At 39.7% G+C, this 24,032-nt stretch overlaps 1 protein-coding gene and 1 non-coding gene across 2 annotated transcripts in view; both read left to right on the forward strand.

Moving 5' to 3' along the window:
• CDYL (chromodomain Y like) overlaps window positions 1-24,032 on the forward strand; it is a 157,942-nt gene that overhangs the window by 91,752 nt on the left and 42,158 nt on the right. The gene's annotated exons all lie outside the window — the stretch shown is intronic.
• Window positions 13,437-13,555, forward strand: LOC133375971 (5S ribosomal RNA). Its single transcript, XR_009760361.1, has one exon. It is a non-coding gene; the product is annotated as a 5S ribosomal RNA (ribosomal RNA).

Below are 24,032 nucleotides of genomic sequence, written 5' to 3' on the forward strand. Positions count from 1 at the left end.
CAATAATGGCATGACACTCTTAACAGCAAGTAGATCCATTGCCCCACATCAGATCTCTAGAGAGAAGTACTTAAATGCAATTAGATGCCTTCAATTCAAAAGTTACTGCTTCCTTTTCTGTGCCACTTTCCAAACTAAAATCTGCAGTTGCTTTTCACACAGAACAGTTCCCACCCCTGTGCTGATGGTGGAAATTTCACATTCCCATGGCCTCTTCCCTTGCAAAAATATCAACATCCCATCTGGAGCAATAGCCACCATAAAGAGACATTTCTTGAGGGCCCTGTCATCCACCAGGCAATTTGCCTGACGAAAGCTCTTTGCAACCTAATGGCTTAGCCAATATTCATAGCAATATTTTCAAAGGGAGAAGCCATTGCTTTTTTGTCTTGGTATGCTTGGGTGGCACTTCAAGTTTCTGCTGCGGAAGCAAATTAACCATTATTTATTTATTTATTTCATTTTTAAACCACCCATAGCGAATAGCTCTCTGGGCGGTGAGCAAAACAAGATTAAAATACAATATTACAATAAAATTACAATAAAATCAGCAACAAGTTAAACAAACAAAAAAAATTAAATGAAACACATTGAACATTAAAATGCCTGGGAGTATAGCCAGGTCTTAACCTGGCGCCTAAAAGAAAGTACCGAAGGCGCCAGGCGTATCTCCACAGGTAGGCTGTTCCACAGTTCGGGGGCCACTACAGAAAAGGCCCTAGATCTAATAACAAACCTCCGGGCATCCTGATGAATTGGTACCCGGAGGAGGGCCTTGGATATTGAACGAAGTGAACGGGTAGGTTCATAGCGGGAGAGGCGTTCCACAAGGTATTGTGGTCCCACACCGTGTTAGGCTTTATAGGTCAAAACCAGCACCTTGAATCTGGCTCGGAAACAAATAGGCAGCCAGTGCAGGCGGGCCAGGACAGGTGTTATATGCGCAGACCAGCGGGTCCTCGTTAACAACCTGGCTGCCGCATTTTGCACTAGCTGAAGTTTCCGAACGGTCTTCAAGGGCAGCCCTACGTAGAGCGCATTACAGTAGTCCAGTCTAGAGGTTACCAGAGCGTGAACAACTGAGGCGAGATCGTCACTGTCCAGATAGGGGCGTAGTTGGGCTACTAAGCGAAGATGGTAAAACGCATTCCGTGCCACCGAGGCCACTTGAGCCTCAAGCGACAAGGAAGGGTCAAAAAGGACCCCCAAGCTACGAACCTGTTCCTTCAAGGGGAGTGTAACCCCATCTAGAACAGGATGAACATCCACCATCTGGGCAGGTAAAGAGCTCACCAACAGTGTCTCAGTCTTGTCTGGATTAAGTTTCAGTTTATTAGCTCTCATCCAGTCCATTATCGCGGTTAGGCAACGGTTCAGCACATCAACAGCCTCACCTGAAGAAGGTGAAAAGGAGAAGTAGAGTTGCGTGTCATCAGCGTACTGATGGCAACGCACTCCAAAACTCCTGATGACCACACCCAGAGGCTGCATGTAGATGTTAAAGAGCATGGGGGACAAGACCGACCCCTGAGGGACTCCACAATGGAGAGTCCAGGGTGTCGAGCAATGTTCCCCAAGCACTACCTTCTGGCGACGATCCGCTAAGTAGGAGCAGAGCCACTGCCAAGCAGTGCCCCCAACTCCCAACTCTGCGACCCTCCCCAGAAGGATACCATGGTCGATGGTATCAAACGCCGCTGAGAGATCAAGGAGAATCAACAGGGTCACACTCCCCCTGTCCCTCTCCCGACAAAGGTCATCATACAGGGCGACCAAGGCTGTTTCAGTGCCAAAACCAGGCCTAAAACATTAGTTTGCAAGAGCTTTCTAAATCACCAACCAAAGACTATCATATGTTTAATGCCCTATCTGAAAGAGTTCTGTGAAATGCAAAGGCTGTTTTATTACTGTGTGATAAGGTTGGGGGACAAGGAACAGTTTTCCACAGATCTTCTTGTCATTGGGAACTGAGCAAAACTTGCTACTGGTCTTTTTGCACCTACCTTTTCCTCTTTTCAGTCAATCGAATACGGAAGAGTGCTGTTTTTTGTTCAATATAACTTTCACTTGAAAGGTTCCCTTACCAGTTTCCATAGTATGTTGTCACTGGGTAAAAAAGTTTGTAAAATGTAGGAGCCAAGTTAGGTGTTTTTGAGCCCCTCCAGACATCCTTTTTATTGCATGTTCATTATGATCTGTGCTTATGATGCTATCAGAGTGATTGTATGTGCCGCTTTAAATTATTTATGCCTGCCATACTGCCTCATTTCTAATCAGTGCATATCCTGTAACTTCTTGAAATTCTATAACTTTTCATACCCCAAATGCTCTGGGTTTTTGTTTTTCATTTTGTCCCGCTCCAGACAGCACTAATGTGGTAGCATTGGGAAAGCATCACAGAACTAATAAAGCAGAATGGATTCATGACTAACACATTGTTATTGTGTCAAGAACATGTTACATGTTGCAGAATGTAACCACAATAAAACACTAGTCTGAATGGCCCAGAGTTAGCTTGGAAACAGATTCAGGTATGCAAGTGAGAGGAGAGATCTTGTTCTTGCTGTTATGTTCTGGTCTTCTATCCTGCATGCCATTCTTCCAAGAAGTACTTTAATTGAGAGGTGCCAGGACTGAACCGTACCTGAAAATCAGCTTCTGACTTGGGAGTTCTTCCTCTACTGTATGGCTACTGGTTGGCATTAGGAGTAAGGAAGTAGAAGTAAAAACAAGGAGGCGGCCAGGTTCTACTCCAGTAGTAGCACATGTGGAAAGAAAAGAAACATGTAGCCTGCCCTTGCATAACAAACCTTGTGCCAGGAACTGGCCCATTTAGAATCGTAACAACCTTGACCCTACATTAAGCCTGCTGTTGTTTGAGCAAATTTTAAATTGTGCATTGTGCCTTTTTTGTTCATTTGTTTTTAATGAATTTGCCGCCTCTATTATCTTTCTGCGAGTCTGATTCCCAATTTGATTCCTTTCTGATCATGAGCAATATATTTTTCATCTTTTGAAAGCCAGCAGTAGGTAGAGCTGGAACCAGTGAGAGGTCGAGCCAGCTGCTTCTAGTTGTGCCCCCGCCATCTTCCCTGCTAAGTTCTACAAGAACAACATGGAGGCAGAGTGGAGGAAGCTGACAGCCAGGGCCTCCCTCTGGATTGGTTGTAAGCAAAGGCAGGTGGGTGCTGACTGAGGATGGTGGGCAGTACCCCATTCGATCTAATGGACATGCTTCCACTGGCAGAATAAAGTTAAATTAGTTTCAGGCAGGCTCCACAAAACCTGTTCCCTTCTCTATCTTCTCTGCTAATTGCAGAGAACTTAGGACAGAAAGTGAATGATTTGTGCCTGTCCCTTCTGAGTTTGCTGTGTGTGGCAGAGAACCTAGAGGCAGCAGATTGGGGGGGGGGCAGCAGCCATAAGTCATGGCTGGCTACTACTTAAGACAAACTTTATGAACCACTGTTTGGGGGGGCACTGTTTTATGTGAAAATGCACCCAATTATTACAGAGGGAACCCAGGTTTTTATTTTCAGAGTGAGAAGTTGACTATCACTTGATCATTTGGAGTTAACATTAAAGGAACAGAAGTGTTCTTGGTTGCAGTGGTAATATTTCAGCTCCTGCTTCATGGCACCGTAATTCTAAGGTGCTTACCACCTGTTTGACAGGATATGAAAATTTGTGCTTATGTGCTGGGTTTTCTTTCCTTCAATTTGGGGTTTTAGGAATATTAGACTAGGCCTTTTTATACACCTGCATGTGGTCCAATTGTAAACACTTGGAGATCCGCACCTGCAGCTTACTCAGGAATATCTTCTGCAACATCTCACCTCGCCTGTCTTAGATGAGTAGCCTTTTCCATTCTGTTGAGGGAGTGAGAATTCAGAGCAGTCTAAAATATATAGTAAAATGGAAAAAAATAATCACGGTCAATCTGGTGTAAACATGTAATTTTAATGTCTGAGAAGCATAATTTTTGATATTTTATTTAACTGTATCTGCCTTTGCATTGGCATGGATCAGTAGGGTATAACTTTCTGCCACAAATTTCTCAAGCTCTAAAGGTTAGAGACTCCTGTACCAGAGAATGGAGCTATCCAGCCTTCTAGTCAATGAGTACATTTCTTAGCTTTGTGTGCCCTTGAAAGGTCCAGGAGAACTGCACAGTATGCAAAGTAGAAAGGACACACACAGAAGCGAGGGACTGCAAGCAAAAGGAAGCAACAAGGCACATAAAATAATGAGGATGTGGAGATGGCAAAGAGGGAAATTCAGTCCAACAGGCAAGATAAGGAGCTCATGTGGAAAGCGAGAGAGAGGCAAAGGAAAGCAAGGAAGTGTGCCAGTTGGCATCCTGTGACTGTGTATTAAATATCTGAACTGGAGAAGCAAAGTAGATGAATGTGACAGCATGTTTCAACTAAAGTCATCTTAGGCTTTCTGAATTTTTTGTTATTGTGAATCACATTATTCTGTCTTTCACGCTTAAAAATTAGAGCCTTGTAATCTTTAAGCAAAACAAAATTAATCCTTAAAGCAAACAATAAAAGAGGGAAGGTCAGGAAAACATATTATTACAAAGCAGTCAGAGCAACTCCTTGCCTCCTTACTCTTACTTTCACACAGTCTGCAAATTCTCTTCATTCCTTAGTTAGAAAGAAAAGGAACATAAATAATTACCTTCTATTAAGAGTGGCAATTTCTCCAGCCTGAGAATTGTACTGGGGATATTAGCTCAAGAATCATTGCAAGAAGATATTCATAGAAGAATTTTAATAGTTCATTTAAATTTCCCTTTCTCATCTCAAGGCAGGTGTCAAAGTTTCAGGGAAGTTTTTTTTTTGGGGGGGGGGATAAACCATCAGAATTATTCCACTAGTTTACCTGGCCCCAGTTATTAAAATCTAACCCAAACAGGAAACTCTTGTAGCACTTCCAAAAGGTATTTATTCTAGAGGTCTTTCAAATTTGAGCCTAAAGGATTTCCACAATTCTGGGGCAGCCACTGAGAATCTCTTAATATCAATTTGAATATATTATAGTCAAGCAGTTGCTGTTGGTTGATCTTAAAAGTAATCAGAAAATGAAGCATAATATATTTAGGAGACAGTCTTTGACATATGTAAAGGCCAAGCTGTTGGTGGCTTTATAGGTCAAAACCAAGGTCTTGAATTGTGCTCAGAAAGTACTTGGAAGCCAGTACAAATATTGAAGTGCTGGTATAAAATATTTCTGGTAATCCACTAAAACAGCTTACATTTAAAAAACATACTTTCTGGCCAGATGCTGGCTATGCTCTCCAGGCCATTCAGCACTTAGAATAGCTTTGCTGGATGACCCCACAGAAAAAAGGGGCAGCCAAGAAGAAAAATTCCTTTGCTCCTGCCACAGCATAGTTTTTTAAAATCACACTTTGTTGCAATCAGTCACTTAGGTGTCAGCTGAATGTCACATGTATTTCTTGCAGTCTGTCTTTCTACTTGATCAACAGACTAGGTGTTACATGGTCTGACAGCCTGCCCCACCCCATATTAAGTTTCCTAACCATTTTTAATGGAAGCCCCACATAGAGCACATTACAGTAGTCCAGCTTGAATGTTACTAGTGCATGGGAACCTGATGCAAGGTTCGTCCTTTCTAGATAGGGACAATTCAGCCCAAACCTTACAGGTTTTTTTTTTTTTTTACAATTAAGTGATATATAAACTTTGTTAAATAATAAATAAATAAAACTCTGACTTCCCCCGGTGGCTTCATGCAGATTTAAAAAACCATGGATGATAGAAATGAATCTTGAGGCAACCCATAGGCCAGTGACTATGGGTGGATCAGAAGTCTCCAAATATCAGTTCCTAAGACCAGGTCTCTCAGAAGAACTTAAACCACCGTTAACACCTTCCCTGCTAGGCCCAACTGTCAACAACTGCTCCAGTTGCTGCTGATATTGAAGGCCACTGAGAGGTCCAGAAAAAACAATAGGGTTGTACTCCTCCCCCCCACACACAAAAGTCCCTAGCATGTCATCCACCAGGACAACTGAGCTGTTTTCATCCTGAAATTGGAAGAGTGGGAGTGCTGCAGCCAGAGGAGCATCATGAGACTTGCCAGTGAGGTCTCCTGAAGCTCCAGAGCCCATCACAGAGGGAGGGAGAGAACACACAAACCTGTCTGCCTATTTTAAATGGAAAAATGATTTTTTATTAAAGATTTTAAATGGGAAAATGTTTATAATCTGAAGAGAAGTTCAGCAATTTTTGTTGTTTATTTTCTACACTTTTCTAGCCCCATCATTCTTTTCTTTTTAGCCTTTTCCTTTCCCACAGAGTAGAATGACTTCCCTCTTATGATGTCAGGTCAGCTGCAACAAGATGGGGGTTAAACAGCAGTTCTGCCTATTTAATGGGCTCCACCCTCACTGCTCTTCTGCTAGGAAATGCTGTCTCTCACAGCTAGTAGCTCTCTGATTGAATTCTGTGTGGGTTACAATAAAAGGAGGAACTAGCAAATTTGAGAATCTGGCTTTATCTTTTGTCTGTAGATTCAAAAGTTGCAAGCAGCAGAAAGGCTGTCTCCAGAGGCTACTTCTCTTGTGAGACTCACTTTACATGACAGATAGGAATAAAGTTTTAATGGTATTCTTAGTCAAGTCTTTTGTCAATAGCCCTGTCTGTTTGGCTTTTGCTGAGGTTTAAAATGCTGAAAAGATCAAATATTATCTTTCGGAAGAGACAGCTTTGCATCCATAGCATCCCAAGTTGGGTTTGTACAGATCAGCCTTAAGAATGCCCCCATCCACAAAGGTCAGGTTGGTTTCAGGTTTGTATATGTCCAGACATAGGGCTGCAGTGTTTAAGTAGGTTGATTTAACCAATTTTTTTAAAAAAAATCTGTGTTCAACTAAAAGAGTTTCCACCAGTTAATCAGGCAACAGATTTTTTAAAGTAATAGAAGCACTTTTAAAAACTGCAGGCTGCAAGCACCATCTTAAAGAGGCAGCAACCTTTGTCTCCAACATGAGAGGGAATCTGTGATGATACTTGCTATGACATATGTGGGCATCATATAGAAACAAAAAAAATATTCTTGCTTCAGAATTATTTTTGCCTATATAAAATATTTATGCAAATTTAATCAATGTTTGACTAAAGTTGCAATCCTAGCCATGCTTACTCAGAAATAAGCCCCACTGAATTCAACATTGCTTTCTCCCAGGCAAGTGGGGTAAGGATTTCTTTAGTTGGATGTCAGCCCTACTGTCAGCTTCTTCTTTCAGACTCCAGATGAGTTGTGGCTAGAAATTATTATTGCAAGATAGCACAGTGTTAGTATCAACAGCGACATCCAGGGAGAACTACTAGTTAGCACATACTATACTGAGCTAGATGGACAATGGTCACTATGTCAGTAACTCTCAGACCCAGATGTATGTCCAGTGTCTGCTTGACAATTTCCACAAGAAATGTTCACTGCTTTCTTTGAAGCTAGCATTCAGGTTGTTCACACCATTTTGAGAAGAAGGCATGGGAAATGTAGGTCTGAAGCTGTTTCCTGAACTGACCATAAACTCCCCAGATTTCTTTATTTTAATTGATAGCAAGACTGCAACATTAAAAACACAGAACGGGGTAGACATGGGAGTTAAAATGTCGCCATATGCAAGAGATTGTGACTGATATTCAAATGTATTTTTGTTTTGTTTTTCGATTAGTTGTTTTTGTTGAAATTCATTTGCTAAAGGAGCACCATTTTCTGATTAAAAATCTTCCACAGCTGTTGTTTACCCTGTGAGATGGAACAATACCTTACAATACCTTCTTCCATCAACACACTTTATTACAATCCTCCTGAGTTTTCTACTGTATAAGCAGAAAATATCTAGAATTTTAGCTTCTAGAAGGCACGAGTCTCTGAAAATTTGTGTTTGATTTTCTGCTTCACTACTAATACAATAAGAATGAGCTGAGATTCAATTTATTATGCCGATATGATGAAAATGTCACATACTAAATGGCTTTTCATTGCACTCATGCAGTTTTACAGCAGGTGCAAAGTTTGCCACTTTACTGTTTCTCCTTCTTGTAACAGATTTCACAACAGATTCTTGAGGCACTGTGTTCTTTCCAAGGTTCCTTTGAAGGAGGGAGTAGGATATGTTCTATCCATGCATTGCTGTCTCTTAACCAGTAGCAGGCCAATTAAACAGCATCAAATTTTCTGAAAAACGTATGGTTAGCGGCTTCAAGTCTTCTTGCAAATCCAAATGCATGATTTCAAGTGGATCAGTTGATAAGCCATTCATCATAGTATTTGTAATAATTTTTTAATCAGCTGTGTTTAAAACTAAAGTTTGTGTCCTAGTTTATAAGTATATCTTGGCTCTCAAATAGGACTTTGAGTCATTCTGAATTCAAAGAATGTGTCAAAGTTTGTGTTAATTACATTTTAAATAAGCTCTATTGCTTTTGTGACAAATATTACTTTTATTGTATCAGTGTTTACCTTGATAATAATGATGTAGTTTCTAGAACTATATCTAGCTATAGCTTTGCCCATTTAGAGCTATATCTAGCTATAGGTTGTCGATTTGCCATAAACTCTCCACATGAACCCACCCGTACACTACGCTCAACATCAAAGGCCCTCCTCCAGGTGCCTACTCCGACGGAAGCTTGGAGGATGGCAACAAGGAAGAGGGCCTTCTCAGTGGTGGCCCCCAAATTATGGAATGGTTTTTCTGACAAGGTGTGCCTGGCGCCAACACTGTTATCTTTTTGGCACCAGGTCAAGACTTTCCTCTTCTCCCAGACATTTTAGCATGTTTTTAAATTGCTTTTTAAAAATGTGTTTTTAAATTTGCATATTTGTTTTTAATGTTTTTAATTGTTGTAAACTGCCCAGAGAGCTTCAACTATGGGGCGGTATACAAATGCAATAAATATATAAATAAATAAATATTGCAACATGAATTTGAGAAAATTGTTCTGACTTGTGTAGCAAGTAATTATGGTGGATATCTTTCCAGTCATCTCCACAGAGAAATGAAACAAATTTGATTTCAGTTCGTCTGCATCAGTTCTGTCCTCACTGAGTATTTGGTTTTATTCCTTGGTGGACTAATCACCACAACCAACTCCTGGGTCAGCACCTGTCATCTGATAGTCTTGAAAATGTTGACATTCGTTGTATTATATCTTCAGTGTATTAATTCTCAGGCTGGAACAAGACATGACAACAAACATGGTGTTACTGCTGAAAATGATAACCCCATGTCAGGTTCCCCCTCTTCTCTGTAACATGTATATATGGAAAAATATGACTTCATGTCATGTGTGTTTTCCATGATATTCAGTAACTTGAAGGAGAGGCTGGGAGTGGGGAGACAAATGATACCTATGAAACAACAAGATTCTATCTGTTGTCAGGAGAAGATAGGAAACTCAGCCAGAGTTGCTATTTACATCAGCAAACTTGTATAGGTTGCCATCTCTGTTTATGTCCCCATATTCCTATAGTTCACTATATTGCAGGTTGCTCCTATGAGAGTAGGCAGTAAGGTAGTGGCACAGTCAGAATAAATGAAATTCCTAGTACAGGGGTATTCAACATGGTACCCTGTAGATATTGTTGGACCACAACTCCCATCATCTCTGATCATTGGCCATACTGACGGGCCTCATAGGAGTTCAACAACATCTGCAGGGCACCATGTTTGCTGCCCATGGCCTATTTGTTTGTTGATTTATTTATTACCATTATCTGCATAGAAAGACATAATTATATGACATATGTTTCAACATACGTCTCAGACAACTTAAGTTCCTGGTAGAGTGCTGTACTTTGGTTGGAAGTTGCTTTCTCTTCTGGTGTGGGATTGTTGTTGCAAATGAATCTGATTGAATAAAATAATTGTCTTATTATATGAATTATGCTTATGCTGTCCACTTGCATAATTCTGCCCACAGTGAACATGTATAATAGGGTTTTCTGGTCTTCCGAATTGAGGGTTTTGATGTGTAAATCAAGATCTCTTATTTACAGAGCATGTATAAATAAAAGTCCAGCAAGGGAAAAATTAAGTGTATGCGTTGACACGGATAGAAGAAGATGTGAGCACTAGGAACACTGTTTATCGGTCTGAAAAAAATAGAATGTTAGTGTAATCACAAAGAAAATGTGGACTCTTGCTGGGAGGAAGGGTGGGATATAAATCAAATAAATAAAATCTATACAGAAAATGACTTCTGGATAATGACAGAGAAAGTGTAAGAAGGTAAATGAAATCAGAAAATATACTTCTCAGAATGTTGGGACACAGAAGAGTTGCCAGCCCCAAAGATTGGGGCAATGCTAGAGGTGAAAGCTATAGTCCTTTTTAAGGTAGTTTTTCAATTAGTTAAAAAGAAATTCTCATGAAAGTGTGTGTTTACCTCTCGAATAAATGTTAGCATACACAAATCCTTCCTAGAGTTTCTTTCAAACCTGGCTGAACAATAAATTAGCACTGATCACTGCTGGAGGTTCAAACAGCAGCAAGCAGACTTCATATATTTTTCAGTACAGTAGTTGCCCCTTTGTTAAGCAACTTGAGGAACTTATGTGGGATAATATATTTAAAAGTGACTGTAGTATGTGATACCCCAAAATCAATTGGTGATGTTACTTGGGTCCAAAATACAGCTGGTGCACAACATTTGGTCCCCATTTTTATTTTTTTTACAAAATGCAGTCCTGGAAGATGAACACAGAGTAGGGGCTTCTTTCCTCCCCAGCAGCTTTTCTGCTTAAAATAATTCCTCCCCAACTGCTTTTATTTTGCAGGGACAAGGATAGGGGTACCCATATCTTTTCCCACAGCAGGAGATGCAGTTGATGATAGTTAAATATCTACCAGAGGGTGAATGTTCCTATGTAGGATTTGTGCACAGATTACAAGCTAAACAACTTCCTTTGCAAGATGCTTACCCCCATTTGTCTTCTTGAGTTACTTGTGCTACAAAAATAGTATTTTGAGGCTCACTTGTAATATGTTTGTGTCTAAATTAGGGTTACCGGGTGTCCTGTTTTGGGCCGGATACAGCTTTTAGGGGTCCCCTCCGGTTGACTCACCTTAATCTCCAGACTTTAGGCTTCAATAAAAAAAAAATTAAGTTTCTAGGTGGACAGGTTCCCGAGATATTCATCAAAATGTCAGCCCCCCCCAGACTGTAAAATCTGTTTAACAGATCTGTTATAGCAGCTCATAACTCTAACCCCGCCCGTTCAGGATTGTAGCCAATAAATGAAGCCAGGGTTGTAATTTGTTGATCCAGGCAGTGCCTAGACCTCATTGCAATGTCAGAAAATGGTGGTTATGAGATTCTCAGTTTGAGTAAGTATATGGCTTTTGGTTTTTTTTACTCTTGCACACAAGAGAAAGACCCTGGGCTGTTGAAGAGGGCAGTGCTTTGAAAACCTTCACAATATGAAAGTATTTAATCCAATACTTGCTTTTCTGGGAGTAAAGCAATGCTAATCCCACATACCTGGAGTAAACCCTATTGAATTCAGTAGGACTTATTTTTGAGTAAACATAGTTAGGCTTGTGCTGTAAATTAATGGGACTTTTGAGTGAACATAGCAAAGAATTGTGTTTGTGTTGTATTACTCCTCTTGTGGTTGGCATGGTATTGCATTTAGGAAAGCATATTTTTCTGTTTCTGTTTGCATTTCATTTACCTTTATCCTCACTCCATAGATCCATAGAAGCAACAGCAGTGGTTGCATGTGCTCAGCTCAACCCCCTAAAACCCATTGATGATGCACCTTGTTGGTTGCATGGCAGTTTGTTTCTTGCCCAATATTGGTAAAAGAGAATTCACATATTTGGAAGTGTGGCTGCAATTGTTCCCAAGCTGCTGCCTGTGAAGGTAGACCAAACCACATGTGTTTTCTCTCTCTCAGTTATTACTCACAGGAATTGGGTTGGCTGTCAAAGTGAGTTTATAGCAGCCTACAGGGTAGACAGAAAGGGTATAGAATCTTCTTACTCATTTCTCAGACCCCTTTCTGATATGAAGGGTCAAATCTGTAAAGAAGTTTGGAACAGCCATGTTAAACGATAGGGGCAGGGCATTCCAGGCAGGGGGTTGCCAACCCTGCTTGGATATGGATGTTTTTGCAGAGGATCCCTAGTCAAGCTTTACCAACAGCACAATCCAAACTATATCTATTCAGAAGTAAGTCCTGTTGAGTTCTATGAGGCTTAGTCCCTTAGTAAATGTGTTTATAATTGAAGCCTTCAGGGGCATCCATCTTTACTCCCAAATGCTCCCATCTAACATCTCCACAACTTTAGGCTCCTTTTTTCCTACAGTGGCCTTCTGGTGACTCGCCTGGCCTGAAGGCACTTAAACCCTTCTTGCCGAAAGCAAATAGGCTAGATTAAATGTTCCCTACCAAGGCTCCATTTTTTAGCAAAGCTTTCTATCTTACTTTCCAATCAGATTTTTTTTTAATTGTATGCTCCAAGCAACTGTGATTGATGCTTAATGTATCATGCTTAATAACTTCACTCGGGCCCACCCCATGACTTCACTCGGGCCTGCCCCATGACTTCACTAGGGCCTGCCCCTGTGACATCATTCAGGCTCACCCCCCTGACACCACTAGGGCCTGCCCCTGAAACCTCAGGTTTTGGGATGCTTCTGACCTGGCAAAATGTAAATGTACTGCCTTAAAGTCGATTCCTACTTATGGCACCCTATGAATAGGGTTTTCATGAGGCTGAGAGGCAGTGACTGGCCCAAGGTCACCCAGTGAGCTTCATGGCTATGTGGGGATTCGAACCCTGGTCTCCCAGGTCATGGTCCAACACCTTAACCACTACACCGCACTGGCTCTAAATCTAAACCCTAGTCTAAACCTATGTGAAATAGTTTTTACATGTTGGATTTCTCTACATTATGTTAGTCATTACCAATGGTCTTTCTAGAATCTAGGCAATCTTTTATTCTTTTGTGAAATGAACAAAAGAGGGGAAAGCAAACTGTGGTCTTATCCTGCCCCCAAGTTTTAGCTTGTAACAATGCAACCTCAAGCTTCACCTCATTAGTGTACTCTTATGTATCCTTTTGCTGAAAGTAGCAACACTGAGATCAAGCAGTTTATCATTACAGATAATGCCCTATGAAGATAAAATATATCATATACTGCTAAATTTCCTTTTTTCTAGAATTTCAATCCTTTAGCTCCTGTTTTCTGGACTATGAAACTTAGGCTGGAATTCTATGCTTGCTGACATGGGAGTAAGACAAACTGAACTTAATTAGACTTGCGACTGAGTGAGATGCACAGGCAGATTTAGACATGGCTGGGGGGGGATCTGTAGAAGAGTATTGTGGCTTCTCAGTTTCATACCATTTTAAAAATTGGTTCAACCTATGCTTTCAAAGTCCTACGACCATACTGCCCTAAACATGCCCAATCATATCAGATCTTGGAAGCTAAGCAGGGTCAGGCCTGGTTAGTACTTGGATGGGAGACCGCCTGGGAATACCAGGTGCCGTAGGCTTAGAGGAAGGCAATGGTAAACTACCTCTGAATACCTCTTAACATGAAAACCCTATGAATATATCCAAAAATGATTCATAGGGTTGCCATAAGTTGTAATCGACTTGAAGGCATATAACAACAACAATGCTTTTTTTAGAAAAACCCTTATGAATGAGGCATAGAAAAACATAGGGTATATGCATGTTAATGTTTCTTGTTTATGTTTTTGTCTTAATGTTGGATCAAAAGGCATGGATATCTTCCCTACTTATCTGAAATGTGTTATCAAACATTACACTTTTTATGATATAAAATTGTGATCCCTTATCTTGCTCATTTAGAACTTTTGGGTTGTGCGTGTGTGTTATTTACAGTAATAGTGGTCATTTTGATGCTATTCTCAGGGGGAAAATTGAAGGCATTATTTAATCAAGCTTGAGCACAGCTCCTGTGTGTCATATGTTTCAGTAAGATACTGTATTTCCCCTGCCTCAACACCAGCATGGGTGCAGAGGTGGGCATGCATGGGGGCCTTGCAGGGAGTGAGGAGTCCACCCATATCTTCCATATTCCTATCCAGTCTGCCCTTGTTCCCTCTGGAACTTATGCTGACTGAGCTTTTTGAGAATCAAACAAGGCCTGTTTCACATATGGACTCATCAAAGATGCATGTATGCATTCATCATAGGCAACAATGAACATACTCTTTCCTCAAGGAAAAGTATACCTATATAGGAGAAAGATAATTGGTGAAGTTGCCCATGGTTCTTTGTAATGGTCAGTGTAATATTGGAGGAGGGGGCTTTTTTATTGTTGCTCATTTTGTATAGCATTCAAGTTCTTCAGTAATTTATCCTGTTCTGCAAAGTGATGTTCCATTTCATTTTCTTGTTTTTCTGCCTTGTTTTTTCCCCTCCTCTCGCATCACTGGAAATACTATTTGTTTTAGCATCTGTAATTATGTATATTTCAGAGGGTTTGCTTTGCATTTCTAATATCCTTCTTTGTCTATTTTAGCATCTCCCTGTATTCTTCCCAGTGTTCTTTACTTCCTATTTTCTTGTAAGTATAGCATCTCCCCCCTCCCTTTGTTTCTTATTTACCTGTGTAAACGTGGAGTTGTTTTGAACCTGCTCCTGACTTTCTGAAGAAAATATTTCAATTGCCATGTAAATCTAGCCTGGAATTTTTTTTCTGACAGGAATCACCAGTGCTTGTTTGAGATTGTTATGCATAATATGGTTTTCACATCCATGGTTATCACAAATTGTACATTGCTCCTCCAGTAGCAATTAAATTTGATTTCTACATTATGTTATGGCTGCTTTAGTGTATTGCCCTGTTCCTAATTTATTTTTTTCTGTTTTTGTTCAGTAGTTGAAATCTCCTGTATACAGGTGGGTCCATGACACATTTCAGGAAGAAAATTGTTTGGGTTTTTTGTGTGTTTCACCTAACCCATTCATAATATTGATATTGTGCTTACTACAATTGAAATCCATTGCCATTAAAAGTGGACTGAGATGTGCATATAGTAACAGCGATACACATAATATTGCCAATATATGTGCATTGCATTATTTTAATTATTGCATTTTACCATTGATGTTAAGAGTGTACAGTCATCCTGTGTTCTTGGCTTCATTGTTGATTTGTTTTCAATTCATTCATCAGGTAGTTGTGTTGTTACATAATGTAGAGCTGTCGTCATCCAGTATTATAATGTTGTAGTCTGTAGCCTATGAATAGCTGATGTGACAGATCACTTTTTTCCCTAAACACTGGATATAAGTGGGTAGACAGATAGTGTACATAAGTATATTTTCATATGCATGGTTATAAAATAGTTTTATGGTAACATTTTGCCACTTCAGTGCTCAAATAATTGTCCATCAAGATGTTACAGAGCATTGTGGGGACTCAAACACCTCTTTACTATATCAAGTGGGGCAAATACAGTGTATATGAAATCAATTACAGACTGCAAACTCTTGAAACCTGACATTGTCATGAAATGATGCCACATTTTTTTTTGACTTCCGGGAAGGGTGACTTAGCCTGTGCCTGCTTTTGAGACGGGCTCCTGCCTCAAAAGAAGCTTATTCAGATATATCAGTCAGTTTTTTCTTTTTTTTTGACTGATTAAACTTCTCCCGGGTAGGGAGAAACGAAGAGATTAACCTCAAAGCCTATTTTTGTTGGGACGACCAGATCTCATTAATTTATGGGACGAGGTCCAGCCGACGAAGGTGGGACGGATTTTCAACAGCAAGCTCTATCTGTTAAAGCGAACGTTCATCTTATCTTCTAAGAGAGAACGCACTAACAGGCAAGCACCCTTCTTTCTATATTTTTCTTTTACTTGACTTAAATTGTTGCTGTTTAAAAGAGATTTGCCAGATTGATCGGTTTTTGACATCTCACTGGGGAGCCATAACTTCTCTCTGCTACGCACTAATTAATAGCTTATCTCTGTTTTTGTTGCAAAAAGCTGTCCTGGATTTGCATTCTAAAGATATACACAGAAGAGGGATTTCTATTCCAGATTTTTATTTTGAAGAATATTATACTGTCTGAGACTACTCTCTTTTTGGTCTATTTTATTTTGACGAATCTGTTTCTTGACGACTGCCATTAATTGTTTCGATCCTGGGAACTGCATTTTGTTTACTTAACTATGGAGAGATAAGGCTGTCTGCTCTGTTTATACTGTGATGTCACCAAGTTTGGAGTATTAACCCAATTGTTGCTGAAATAAGAAGTGGTTTTCCTATATTTTTCTTTTAAAATGGCAATTAAGAAAGTGGCTGAGAATCTGGAAATAACTATGTTTCAGAAAATAATGGATGAGATTGAGATAACGAAACAAAACCTGCGACAGGGTTGTAAGGAGCTGAAAATTGAATTGAGTAAAATGACGCAGGAGATTAAAGATATAGGGGTCCCTGTGAGAGAGGTGACCCTGGAAGGGGTCCCTGTGAGAGAGGAGACCCCGGAGATTGGAACAAACGTGGAACAGGAAAAAGATTTGGAGTCTATGGACTTTAGAAATAAAATCTATTGTTTGGAGACACAGGAGATTAAAGACATAGGGGTCCTTGTGAGAGAGGAGACCCTGGAGACTGGAACAGGGGTCCCTGTGAGAGAGGAGACCCTGGAGACTGGAACAGGGGTCCCTGTGAGAGAGGAGACCCCGGAGATTGGAACAAACGTGGAACAGGAAAAAGATTTGGAGTCTATGGACTTTAGAAATAAAATCTATTGTTTGGAACTCAATGTTATCTCTGAAGAAATTAATGAAGATTCTAGAGATAAAGTTATCAATGGCATGGATAATCTTCTGGACTGGAATGATGTGATGGAGCCCAATATAGAGAAAATTTATGGAATTAACTGCAGCCATGTAACAATGGAAAAACTTTCAAGAGATGACCCAGTGTATTTTGAAAAAAAGAACAGAGATATGATTTTACAGCAGTATTTCAGCAACCTATTCAGAATGGATGGCAAGAAAATATCTGGGATAGAGGTAATTCCCATCAGACTCTTACTATATGACTATGGCTTTGACAGCAAGATTATTATGGAATACTGATAATGGAAGATTGGATACTGAAATTACTGGACTTAACAAGACTACTGAAGATGGAAGATGGAAAATGGAATTAATAGGGATAATAGAACAATGGCTACTGAAATTACTGAACCTAACAGATTCTGATGTGATGGATTAATTGAAATGTTTATTTTGACTATGGTTATGACAATAAGATTATCATAATTAGTAATGAGATGGATTAATTGATATGCTTATCTGGAAAAAAAAATTGATAGATATATTTCTTAAAGAATTGAAACCTCTCTGACTTTTTGTGGAAAGAATAAAGTAATGTTTATGAGATTTGATGATTAAGTAAGATAACTATTGGAGGAAAGTGATTTTATAATATGACTTAAGAGACAGGATTGTTATATATTATAGACTTATAACTGATCTGATCTTTGACAAATGGGAAGTCAATATTTTACTCTTTATTTTTTATTTTTATTTTTATTTTTATTTTTTTTTTTTGTTCAACTATTTTTGATTTTGTTTTTTGTCTTTGAATGTTTTATGATTTCGTCTTGTATGTTTTATGAAAATTTGAATAAAAATTATTGAAAAAAAAAAAAAAGAAATGATGCCACATTTTTCTCATTAAACCATTTACTGTACTTTGTGATACTGTGTTCCTTCAGTTGGGAACCATTAATGGAAATCCTCTAGTTCACATTAGTGTAGGAAAGCCTATTTGAAAATGTTGGGGGGGGGGTTCAGAGGGTTTGAGTAATTTTTCAAATTTCACATACAGATGCTTCAAATCATATCCATCCCTCTCCATTCAAGGATTTGCTGATTTCAAATTAACTGTTTTACTACTTCAGAAAGGTGCTATTACATAGGAAACATATCCCTGAAAAACTGTAGAAACTATAGGAACACTTCACACATGCAAGATGTACCTATAGGTTTTCTGGGAACATGCTTCCTCTTCGAAGACCCAACTATTCATTTTGTTGCAAATATCTTTCTGAAATAGTAATAAATGCCTGAAGTGTGCATTTACTGATTGAGATATATTAAGCAACCTATTCATGTCCTCAGAGAGCAAGAGCGGGATATAAATTAAATAAACAAATAAGAATTGTGGTTGTAATTAAAGATCATGAATCCATCATACAATTAACTTGAATGCCAAATCAGATCTTGCCAAATCTGTCTCTGGCAAATTACCAAACAGCAGTCATGCAATTTGACACTTAGCTGCTCATGCAGGACAAGTGGCTAAGCAGGAAATATTATTCCACCTACATAATGAGAAGACATGATTCACTGGGAAAGACAACAATGCTGGGAAAAACAGAAGGGAGTGGAAAAAGAGGAAGGCCAAACAAGAGATGGATTGATTCCATAAAGGAAGCCACAGACCTGAGCTTACAAAATCTGAACAGGGTGGTTCATGACAGATGCTATTGGAGGTTGCTGATTCATAGGATCACCATAAGTTGAAATCGACTTCAAGGCACATAACAACAAACCTACCTACTTGCATGAGTGCTGGAGCACTATCTTACCAGAGCTGCAAGTGGAAACTGCAATAGCATAGCATCACACTTTTAGGGCTCGATCTGAAGATGCCCTTCCATGTGTGAAAAATGCCTTCTGTTCACCAACTGGGTGTTCTATACTTTTTAATAGTGTTGTACCAGAGAAATGAAACTATATCCAGATGTGATGTTCTACTGGCACAGGCTCTACCAGTAGCAAAATCGCCTCCCCTGCACAGCTGGGCAAAGGAGTTCAAAGCTTTTGCTTTTAGTTAATCACAGTTTGTTTTGTCCAAACCAGTAACTGTGCTCAGTATTTAACTGTGGTTAGTTTAAACAAGCCGAGTTCATAAACCACAGTTTGAAGTTGACTTGTTTTGAAATGAACCGTAGTTAATATTTAACCACAGTGATCTGTTCAGAAGAAATTACAAACTGGTTAACTAAAACCAAAAGCTTCTGAACGATTCTTACTGGCCATTCAGTGCATGAGTTCAGGAGGAAGCTAGGCTGCTAGTGCTAGGCTACATAGTGTCCTTTTTTAAGCAGCTAAACCCCTTTGGACTGATAGACCTACAAGTCTATAAGAACCTCTTCTATATTGTCTGAAACAGGAACAGGCTTGTTATGATAAATTGGCTCTTCATAGGATATTACAATCCTTTTGGCAGAGCCATGTGTGAACAACTGATTACATTGCTTGTATCCGTAATAAATGTATATATTTAGGGGCAGGGGAAAAAACCATTTTGAGTGTGTGTATGTTATAGAAAGGCAGATTCTTGATTTAACATGTTTTAATCCAAGACTTCACTTCCCAGAAAATAAAGATAAACCCACTGGATCACAGCCATTAAGTTTCTAACCTGACAGCTTTATTTTTACAACGTTGGTTTCTTTTGCACAACAGCAACACTTAAGTAGAATTTTTTGATAGCTGTGTAATGTGGACTAACACATCCTTGTACTCTAAATATTTGTTGAGAAATTGTGGTCATGCGGGACTGTAGTGAGTAGTTGAAGTCTGCACATTTTAGGCATTTGTACTGTAACCAACTATGCAGTACAGGATTTTATCCTTGTAACAAGAATAATTCCTCTTCGTGAGTATTTTTCTATAAGAGAAAAGTAGCAAATATTGGAGAGTTACTACTTTCTGGATGCAGTTTATTTTTATTTCTCAAATATAATTATGTATGAAGAAAAACTTGACAGAGTTTTCCACTCTTGATATTTTAAAGCAAGTTTTGTAATGACAGAAAAAATAAGGAAAGCCTGTCACTGCATTCACACAACGTGGTAAGCCCAACTATAGCTTACCAGGCCTGCACAAACATGTGGGTTTCTGGAGAGGACCTTGCACGCGTTTTGCTTCTCCCTGGTCTTGTTTACTGTCCTGAACTCAGCCACGGTTTATTGCCCTGAACTAAGCCATGGTTTGGCTTAATGGGAATCTAGGTTCATGGTTAAGCTCTCTCATCACTAGTCACAAGCTGTAGCAGAAATAGCACATTCTATAGCCTCTTCGGGCATTACAAGGTAGACAGTAGTTCAGTAGCTCTGCCCCCCCCCAGTAACTGTTCTTGTCATATCTTCCAACTCATGAAATGCAAAGTTATTTACTTTAGTTATTATTATTTATTAAATTTATATCCCACCCTTCCTCCCAGAAGGAGCCCAGGGCAGCAAACTTCTGCAGCAGGGATCTGCAGGGAGGCTCTAAATATCTGTGGAGACTCCCTGCATATTTAGAACGTTGTTTCTCCAGGATTCTGGGAACATTCTATACTACAGAAATAGGACTTTCACAAATTGGAAGGCAACAAGTGATAGGGTTGGAACTAGCACAGTCATTCCTACTCTCCCCCCCCCCCAGTATTTTAAGTTAGCCTAATTTCTAATGCCTGGAGAGGGCCTTTACCAAAACTACTTCATGGGAATCACAGAGAAGATATACAAATGCTTGAATGTCCTTTAAGAAACACATGAGTTCAATTGCAAATGAATGGGGTAAGAGAGTTAGATGTTAATAAAATGCAGTGAAGAATGGAGGGTCATGAAAAAGGCAAATTAGAAATGGTAGAATTATAATTTAATGAAAATTCAGTATAAAATATTGCATATATTATGTTCGTTTCCTGTGATGCTCTGGGACATTTGGCCCACACATCTTGTTGAAGAATTTTGGAAATACAATTAAATATATACACTTGAAGTATTATTTGATAATCAAGTATTAACTAAAACTAAATTTAATGGGTATGGACATAAAAAGTATATATGATTTTAATAGACCAATCCTAATCATGTTTAGTTGTTCAAGCAATCCTACTGGGGTTGGTGGATGTGCTTTAGATACAAAATGAGTCATTCTTTTCTCAGCTGGAAGATTTTCATGATCTGTCATTAGATCATGGCTAGTACCTTTTTTGGTGCCCATAAGCAGTTGGCTATCATATAAGTGGTTCTTTGCTTGAAATGAACATTGGGGCAGAGAAAAAGGACTTCCATGAGATCTGCGATCTTTTCTTATAAAATTAAAAGCAGCAACTGTACTTCACTGCTAACACTGAATAAAAATATGAGGACTCTTTTCTATTCACTGCTTATAAGCAACTAACAATACAGACAATTTTGGGTTTCTGTTTAGATTATACAAAGCAATTAACATTTGCAGATGAGGCTTTTTTGTTTGTAATACCTTCTCTTCACTCTGTTCTCTATTTAAATATTTCCATAGAAATTTAACAACGCCTGCAAAGTTAGGTGGTGTTGCCTTATTAGTCCCAAAGAATGAAGAGTAAAAAGTAGGTGAGTTAAAAATCTTTATGAAAGCAATCCCTGGTCATGAAAATGTACAAGTACTTGTGGCATAGTATAGCTCTACCCCACATGGAACATTGGGGTAGATTCGGGTTTTTGGGGGGAGGGAGTCCTCCCAATGTAATAATAATGAATTACTTGTCATGTGATAAGATCCCTGTAGAATCTGGGTGTTTGAAAGTTGCAAAATAAGTAGTGGCCATTTGCTTTTAGCTAGCTATAATAGAATCTATAGCATTGTTGTACCATGTACAACTCCACTTGATGGAGATCTCAAAGCACAGTGAATGTAAAATCCAGTGATGCAGTAAAATCTGGTTATCTGAAATCCTGTGCATTTCAACCAGGGCTTTCTCTTGCTGTGAGCAGAAATGAACAATACATAGGCTTCACTGTATAAATTATTTATAGACCATATTTAGGGTAAATTTTCATCACACTATATTCACATGCTCATTCAGGTCAGAGTAGACCCACTATAATGAACCTAAAGTAGTTGTGCTTATTAACTAAAATGGGTTTGCCCTGAGTAAGACTAGCAAATCTGCTGCCTTTCTAGCAAAAGAAAAAAAACCATCCACAGTGAAATAATCACTGGTGTTATCCCCCTCTACCCCATTGTAATATAGTACCATGTGCAGTACTAGATATTGGCAAGAAATGCCACTGAAGACATAAAACAGAATTGGCAGTTGCAGTTGCCAAAATTTCATGGCAACAAAGCTTGCAGCTTAGACTTGTACTTCTAGAAGCAGATGCAGGTTTTGGAAGACAGACCATCTTGCTGTATGTCCATGGCTCATTTTCTAAAAAAGAAACTGAATGCGTATCTGTAGGTACCATGACATTTCAGCTTTAATTAACTTAAAACAATATTTTATGTCACCTTTAGAAATGAGTGGTTAGTATGTGGAAACTACAAGTAATTTTAGCCAAGCATAGAACAAATACATTTTTAAATGTATTTTGAAATTTTTGTGCGTTCTTTATTTCTTTCAGAGTTATCTTTCCCAACAAAGACCTCAACTTTGTAAATTCTATGTGTGTGAAAAACCCATATACTTTCTAAATCCCCTTTAACACTACTTTAGTTGAACACAGTGTACTATTATTTATTTATTTATTTAATTTCATTTATAAACCGCCCATAGCCAATGGCTCCCTGGGCGGTGTACAACATACAATAATACAATAAATGAACAAAATCACAGATAAAAATACAAATTCATAATAACACTAAATAATATTAGCATAGCTAAAACATTAAAACAGTAAAATACATAGAAATATATTAAAATGCCTGGGAGAATAGGAAGGTTTTAGCCTGGTGCCGAAAGGATAGCAGCGTAGGCGCCAGGCGTACCTCCTCAGGGAGACTGTTCCACAATTCGGGGGCCACCACCGAAAAGGTCCTAGATCTTGTCATTACCCTCCGAGCCTCTCGGTGAGACGGTACTTGGAGGAGGGCCTTAGATGTCGAACGAAGTGTACGGGTAGGTTCATAGCGGGAGAGGCGTTCCATCAGATATTGCGGGCCCACACCGTGTAAGGCTTTATAGGTCAATACCAGCACCTTGAATCTGGCCCGGAAACAAATCGGCAACCAGTGCAAATGGGCCAGAACAGGTGTAATATGTGAGGACCACTTGGTCCTCGTCAGTAGTCTGGCTGCTGCGTTTTGCACTAGCTGCAGCTTCCGAACCGTCTTCAAGGGCAGCCCCACGTAGAGTGCATTACAGTAATCCAATCTAGAGGTCACTAGAGCATGAACAACTGAGGCGAGGTCATCACCGCCAAGATAGGGGCGTAGTTGGGCTACCAAACAAAGATGGTAAAATGCATTCCGAGCCACCGAGGCTTCCTGAGCCTCGAGTGACAAGGAAGGGTCGAAAAGAACCCCCAGACTACGAACCTGTTCCTTCAGGGGGAGTGTAACCCCATCCAGAACAGGATGAACATCCTCCATCTGAGCGGAAAAGGCACTCACCAACAGCGTCTCAGTCTTGTCTGGATTGAGTTTCAGTTTATTAGCTCCCATCCAGTCCATTATCGCAGCCAGGCAACGGTTCAGCACATCAACAACCTCACCTGAAGCAGATGAAAAGGAGTAATAGAGTTGCGTGTCATCAGCATACTGATGGCAACGCACTCCAAAACTCCGGATGACCGCACCCAGAGGCTTCATGTAGATGTTGAAAAGCATGGGGGACAGAACCGATCCCTGAGGGACTCCACAATGGAGAGTCCAGGGTATCGAGCAATGTTCCCCAAGCACTACCTTCTGGAGACGATCCGCCAAGTAGGAGCGGAGCCACTGCCAAGCAGTACCCCCAACTCCCAACTCCGCGAGTCTCTCCAGAAGGATACCATGGTCAATGGTATCAAAAGCAGCTGAGAGATCAAGGAGAATCAACAGAGTTACACTTCCTCTGTCCCTCTCCCGACAAAGGTCATCATACAGGGCGACCAAGGCTGTTTCTGTGCCAAAACCAGGCCTAAAACCGGATTGAAACGGATCTAGATAATCGGTTTCATCCAAGAGTGCCTGGAGCTGGCTGGCAACCACCCGTTCCAAGACCTTGCCC

This window comes from Rhineura floridana, chromosome 1 (genome assembly GCF_030035675.1).
Source record: "Rhineura floridana isolate rRhiFlo1 chromosome 1, rRhiFlo1.hap2, whole genome shotgun sequence".
NCBI classification, from domain to species: Eukaryota; Metazoa; Chordata; class Lepidosauria; order Squamata; family Rhineuridae; genus Rhineura; species Rhineura floridana.